The sequence below is a fragment of the Brachyhypopomus gauderio genome, unplaced genomic scaffold (assembly GCF_052324685.1).
Source record: "Brachyhypopomus gauderio isolate BG-103 unplaced genomic scaffold, BGAUD_0.2 sc364, whole genome shotgun sequence".
NCBI lineage: Eukaryota > Metazoa > Chordata > Actinopteri > Gymnotiformes > Hypopomidae > Brachyhypopomus > Brachyhypopomus gauderio.
Window position 1 is genome coordinate 20,001 of NW_027507185.1, and position 5,000 is coordinate 25,000.

The window sequence follows — 5,000 nt, forward strand, 5'->3', positions numbered from 1 at the left end:
TTTCCTGCCTGTTATCAAAACACCGCAGGGTCTTCAATGTCGCCTAAGAACAAAGCCAGGTATGAGCATTTGCAAATGGCATCGTGGCATGGCTCTCTGCTACCATCATGCGAATGACTGCTCTTCAGCCTTGGGTCAGGCACCGTTGTTGAGAGTGATTAGGTATAAGAATTCTTCTGCCATCTCCTAAAAACACTGCTTGGCAGCGGTGGGATTCGAACCCACGCCTCCGCAGAGACTGGAGCCTAAATCCAGCGCCTTAGACCGCTCGGCCACGCTACCCTTTGGTAATATCTTTTTTGCAATTTTCAAGTCTGGAGTCCTCCAAAGCAGCATTCTCAACTTGGTACATGAGCAGGGCTGAACTTGTGAGGAACAATGCTTGCCTAACTTTCAAAGTAAAAAATGCTAAGCTATATGTAACTCTGAAAAAGAAGAAGGGTTCCAATGTCTTTTTCAAATTGTTTCCCGTCATCTGTACTGGAAGAGAGGGTTTTCAAGAGAACACAAAGGCAAGAATCATTGTAAAGTTACCAGCTGGCAGCATTCGATCCCATGCCTTCTCAGAGACTGGAGCCTAAATCCAGTGCCTTAGACCACTCAGACACGCTACCACAGGAAGACTGTATTTGCTGACATTCTTGTAGAAGAAGCTGAATTTGTCTTCTGTCAGAAGAGGAAAGATGCATCATTTCCTGCCTGTTATCAAAACACTGCAGGGTCTTCAATGTCGCCTAAGAACAAAGCCAGGTATGAGCATTTGCAAATGGCATCGTGGCATGGCTCTCTGCTACCATCATGCGAATGACTGCTCTTCAGCCTTGGGTCAGGCACCATTGTTGAGAGTGATTAGGTATAAGAATTCTTCTGCCATCTCTTAAAAACACTGCTTGGCAGCGGTGGGATTCGAACCCACGCCTCCGCAGAGACTGGAGCCTAAATCCAGCGCCTTAGACCGCTCGGCCACGCTACCCTTTGGTAATATCTTTTTTGCAATTTTCAAGTCTGGAGTCCTCCAAAGCAGCATTCTCAACTTGGTACATGAGCAGGGCTGAACTTGTGAGGAACAATGCTTGCCTAACTTTCAAAGTAAAAAATGCTAAGCTATATGTAACTCTGAAAAAGAAGAAGGGTTCCAATGTCTTTTTCAAATTGTTTCCCGTCATCTGTACTGGAAGAGAGGGTTTTCAAGAGAACACAAAGGCAAGAATCATTGTAAAGTTACCAGCTGGCAGCATTCAATCCCATGCCTTCTCAGAGACTGGAGCCTAAATCCAGTGCCTTAGACCACTCAGACACGCTACCACAGGAAGACTGTATTTGCTGACATTCTTGTAGAAGAAGCTGAATTTGTCTTCTGTCAGAAGAGGAAAGATGCATCATTTCCTGCCTGTTATCAAAACACTGCAGGGTCTTCAATGTCGCCTAAGAACAAAGCCAGGTATGAGCATTTGCAAATGGCATCGTAGCATGGCTCTCTGCTACCATCATGCGAATAACTGCTCTTCAGCCTTGGGTCAGGCACCGTTGTTGAGAGTGATTAGGTATAAGAATTCTTCTGCCATCTCCTAAAAACACTGCTTGGCAGCGGTGGGATTCGAACCCACGCCTCCGCAGAGACTAGAGCCTTAATCCAGCGCCTTAGACCGCTCGGCCACGCTACCCTGTGGTAATATCTTTTTTGCAATTTTCAAGTCTGGAGTCCTCCAAAGCAGCATTCTCAACTTGGTACATGAGCAGGGCTGAACTTGTGAGGAACAATGCTTGCCTAACTTTCAAAGTAAAAAATGCTAAGCTATATGTAACTCTGAAAAAGAAGAAGGGTTCCAATGTCTTTTTCAAATTGTTTCCCGTCATCTGTACTGGAAGAGAGGGTTTTCAAGAGAACACAAAGGCAAGAATCATTGTAAAGTTACCAGCTGGCAGCATTCGATCCCATGCCTTCTCAGAGACTGGAGCCTAAATCCAGTGCCTTAGACCACTCAGACACGCTACCACAGGAAGACTGTATTTGCTGACATTCTTGTAGAAGAAGCTGAATTTGTCTTCTGTCAGAAGAGGAAAGATGCATCATTTCCTGCCTGTTATCAAAACACTGCAGGGTCTTCAATGTCGCCTAAGAACAAAGCCAGGTATGAGCATTTGCAAATGGCATCGTAGCATGGCTCTCTGCTACCATCATGCGAATGACTGCTCTTCAGCCTTGGGTCAGGCACCATTGTTGAGAGTGATTAGGTATAAGAATTCTTCTGCCATCTCTTAAAAACACTGCTTGGCAGCGGTGGGATTCGAACCCACGCCTCCGCAGAGACTGGAGCCTAAATCCAGCGCCTTAGACCGCTCGGCCACGCTACCCTTTGGTAATATCTTTTTTGCAATTTTCAAGTCTGGAGTCCTCCAAAGCAGCATTCTCAACTTGGTACATGAGCAGGGCTGAACTTGTGAGGAACAATGCTTGCCTAACTTTCAAAGTAAAAAATGCTAAGCTATATGTAACTCTGAAAAAGAAGAAGGGTTCCAATGTCTTTTTCAAATTGTTTCCCGTCATCTGTACTGGAAGAGAGGGTTTTCAAGAGAACACAAAGGCAAGAATCATTGTAAAGTTACCAGCTGGCAGCATTCGATCCCATGCCTTCTCAGAGACTGGAGCCTAAATCCAGTGCCTTAGACCACTCAGACACGCTACCACAGGAAGACTGTATTTGCTGACATTCTTGTAGAAGAAGCTGAATTTGTCTTCTGTCAGAAGAGGAAAGATGCATCATTTCCTGCCTGTTATCAAAACACTGCAGGGTCTTCAATGTCGCCTAAGAACAAAGCCAGGTATGAGCATTTGCAAATGGCATCGTAGCATGGCTCTCTGCTACCATCATGCGAATAACTGCTCTTCAGCCTTGGGTCAGGCACCGTTGTTGAGAGTGATTAGGTATAAGAATTCTTCTGCCATCTCCTAAAAACACTGCTTGGCAGCGGTGGGATTCGAACCCACGCCTCCGCAGAGACTGGAGCCTAAATCCAGCGCCTTAGACCGCTCGGCCACGCTACCCTTTGGTAATATCTTTTTTGCAATTTTCAAGTCTGGAGTCCTCCAAAGCAGCATTCTCAACTTGGTACATGAGCAGGGCTGAACTTGTGAGGAACAATGCTTGCCTAACTTTCAAAGTAAAAAATGCTAAGCTATATGTAACTCTGAAAAAGAAGAAGGGTTCCAATGTCTTTTTCAAATTGTTTCCCGTCATCTGTACTGGAAGAGAGGGTTTTCAAGAGAACACAAAGGCAAGAATCATTGTAAAGTTACCAGCTGGCAGCATTCGATCCCATGCCTTCTCAGAGACTGGAGCCTAAATCCAGTGCCTTAGACCACTCAGACACGCTACCACAGGAAGACTGTATTTGCTGACATTCTTGTAGAAGAAGCTGAATTTGTCTTCTGTCAGAAGAGGAAAGATGCATCATTTCCTGCCTGTTATCAAAACACTGCAGGGTCTTCAATGTCGCCTAAGAACAAAGCCAGGTATGAGCATTTGCAAATGGCATCGTAGCATGGCTCTCTGCTACCATCATGCGAATGACTGCTCTTCAGCCTTGGGTCAGGCACCATTGTTGAGAGTGATTAGGTATAAGAATTCTTCTGCCATCTCTTAAAAACACTGCTTGGCAGCGGTGGGATTCGAACCCACGCCTCCGCAGAGACTGGAGCCTAAATCCAGCGCCTTAGACCGCTCGGCCACGCTACCCTTTGGTAATATCTTTTTTGCAATTTTCAAGTCTGGAGTCCTCCAAAGCAGCATTCTCAACTTGGTACATGAGCAGGGCTGAACTTGTGAGGAACAATGCTTGCCTAACTTTCAAAGTAAAAAATGCTAAGCTATATGTAACTCTGAAAAAGAAGAAGGGTTCCAATGTCTTTTTCAAATTGTTTCCCGTCATCTGTACTGGAAGAGAGGGTTTTCAAGAGAACACAAAGGCAAGAATCATTGTAAAGTTACCAGCTGGCAGCATTCGATCCCATGCCTTCTCAGAGACTGGAGCCTAAATCCAGTGCCTTAGACCACTCAGACACGCTACCACAGGAAGACTGTATTTGCTGACATTCTTGTAGAAGAAGCTGAATTTGTCTTCTGTCAGAAGAGGAAAGATGCATCATTTCCTGCCTGTTATCAAAACACTGCAGGGTCTTCAATGTCGCCTAAGAACAAAGCCAGGTATGAGCATTTGCAAATGGCATCGTAGCATGGCTCTCTGCTACCATCATGCGAATAACTGCTCTTCAGCCTTGGGTCAGGCACCGTTGTTGAGAGTGATTAGGTATAAGAATTCTTCTGCCATCTCCTAAAAACACTGCTTGGCAGCGGTGGGATTCGAACCCACGCCTCCGCAGAGACTAGAGCCTTAATCCAGCGCCTTAGACCGCTCGGCCACGCTACCCTGTGGTAATATCTTTTTTGCAATTTTCAAGTCTGGAGTCCTCCAAAGCAGCATTCTCAACTTGGTACATGAGCAGGGCTGAACTTGTGAGGAACAATGCTTGCCTAACTTTCAAAGTAAAAAATGCTAAGCTATATGTAACTCTGAAAAAGAAGAAGGGTTCCAATGTCTTTTTCAAATTGTTTCCCGTCATCTGTACTGGAAGAGAGGGTTTTCAAGAGAACACAAAGGCAAGAATCATTGTAAAGTTACCAGCTGGCAGCATTCGATCCCATGCCTTCTCAGAGACTGGAGCCTAAATCCAGTGCCTTAGACCACTCAGACACGCTACCACAGGAAGACTGTATTTGCTGACATTCTTGTAGAAGAAGCTGAATTTGTCTTCTGTCAGAAGAGGAAAGATGCATCATTTCCTGCCTGTTATCAAAACACTGCAGGGTCTTCAATGTCGCCTAAGAACAAAGCCAGGTATGAGCATTTGCAAATGGCATCGTAGCATGGCTCTCTGCTACCATCATGCGAATAACTGCTCTTCAGCCTTGGGTCAGGCACCGTTGTTGAGAGTGATTAGG

The 5,000-nt window shown here is 45.4% G+C and overlaps 7 non-coding genes across 7 annotated transcripts; all 7 read right to left on the bottom strand.

Moving 5' to 3' along the window:
- Positions 1-200: 200 nt before the first annotated feature.
- Positions 201-282, bottom strand: trnal-uag (transfer RNA leucine (anticodon UAG)). Its single transcript has one exon. It is a non-coding gene; the product is annotated as a tRNA-Leu (tRNA).
- Positions 283-891: 609 nt separating this feature from the next.
- Positions 892-973, bottom strand: trnal-uag (transfer RNA leucine (anticodon UAG)). The gene has a single exon. It is a non-coding gene; the product is annotated as a tRNA-Leu (tRNA).
- Positions 974-1,582: 609 nt separating this feature from the next.
- On the bottom strand, positions 1,583-1,664 carry trnal-aag (transfer RNA leucine (anticodon AAG)). The gene has a single exon. It is a non-coding gene; the product is annotated as a tRNA-Leu (tRNA).
- A 609-nt stretch (positions 1,665-2,273) lies between these two features.
- trnal-uag (transfer RNA leucine (anticodon UAG)) lies at positions 2,274-2,355 on the bottom strand. The gene has a single exon. It is a non-coding gene; the product is annotated as a tRNA-Leu (tRNA).
- Positions 2,356-2,964: 609 nt separating this feature from the next.
- Positions 2,965-3,046, bottom strand: trnal-uag (transfer RNA leucine (anticodon UAG)). Its single transcript has one exon. It is a non-coding gene; the product is annotated as a tRNA-Leu (tRNA).
- Positions 3,047-3,655: 609 nt separating this feature from the next.
- Positions 3,656-3,737, bottom strand: trnal-uag (transfer RNA leucine (anticodon UAG)). The gene has a single exon. It is a non-coding gene; the product is annotated as a tRNA-Leu (tRNA).
- Positions 3,738-4,346: 609 nt separating this feature from the next.
- On the bottom strand, positions 4,347-4,428 carry trnal-aag (transfer RNA leucine (anticodon AAG)). Its single transcript has one exon. It is a non-coding gene; the product is annotated as a tRNA-Leu (tRNA).
- Between the last annotated feature and the right edge of the window lie 572 nt (positions 4,429-5,000).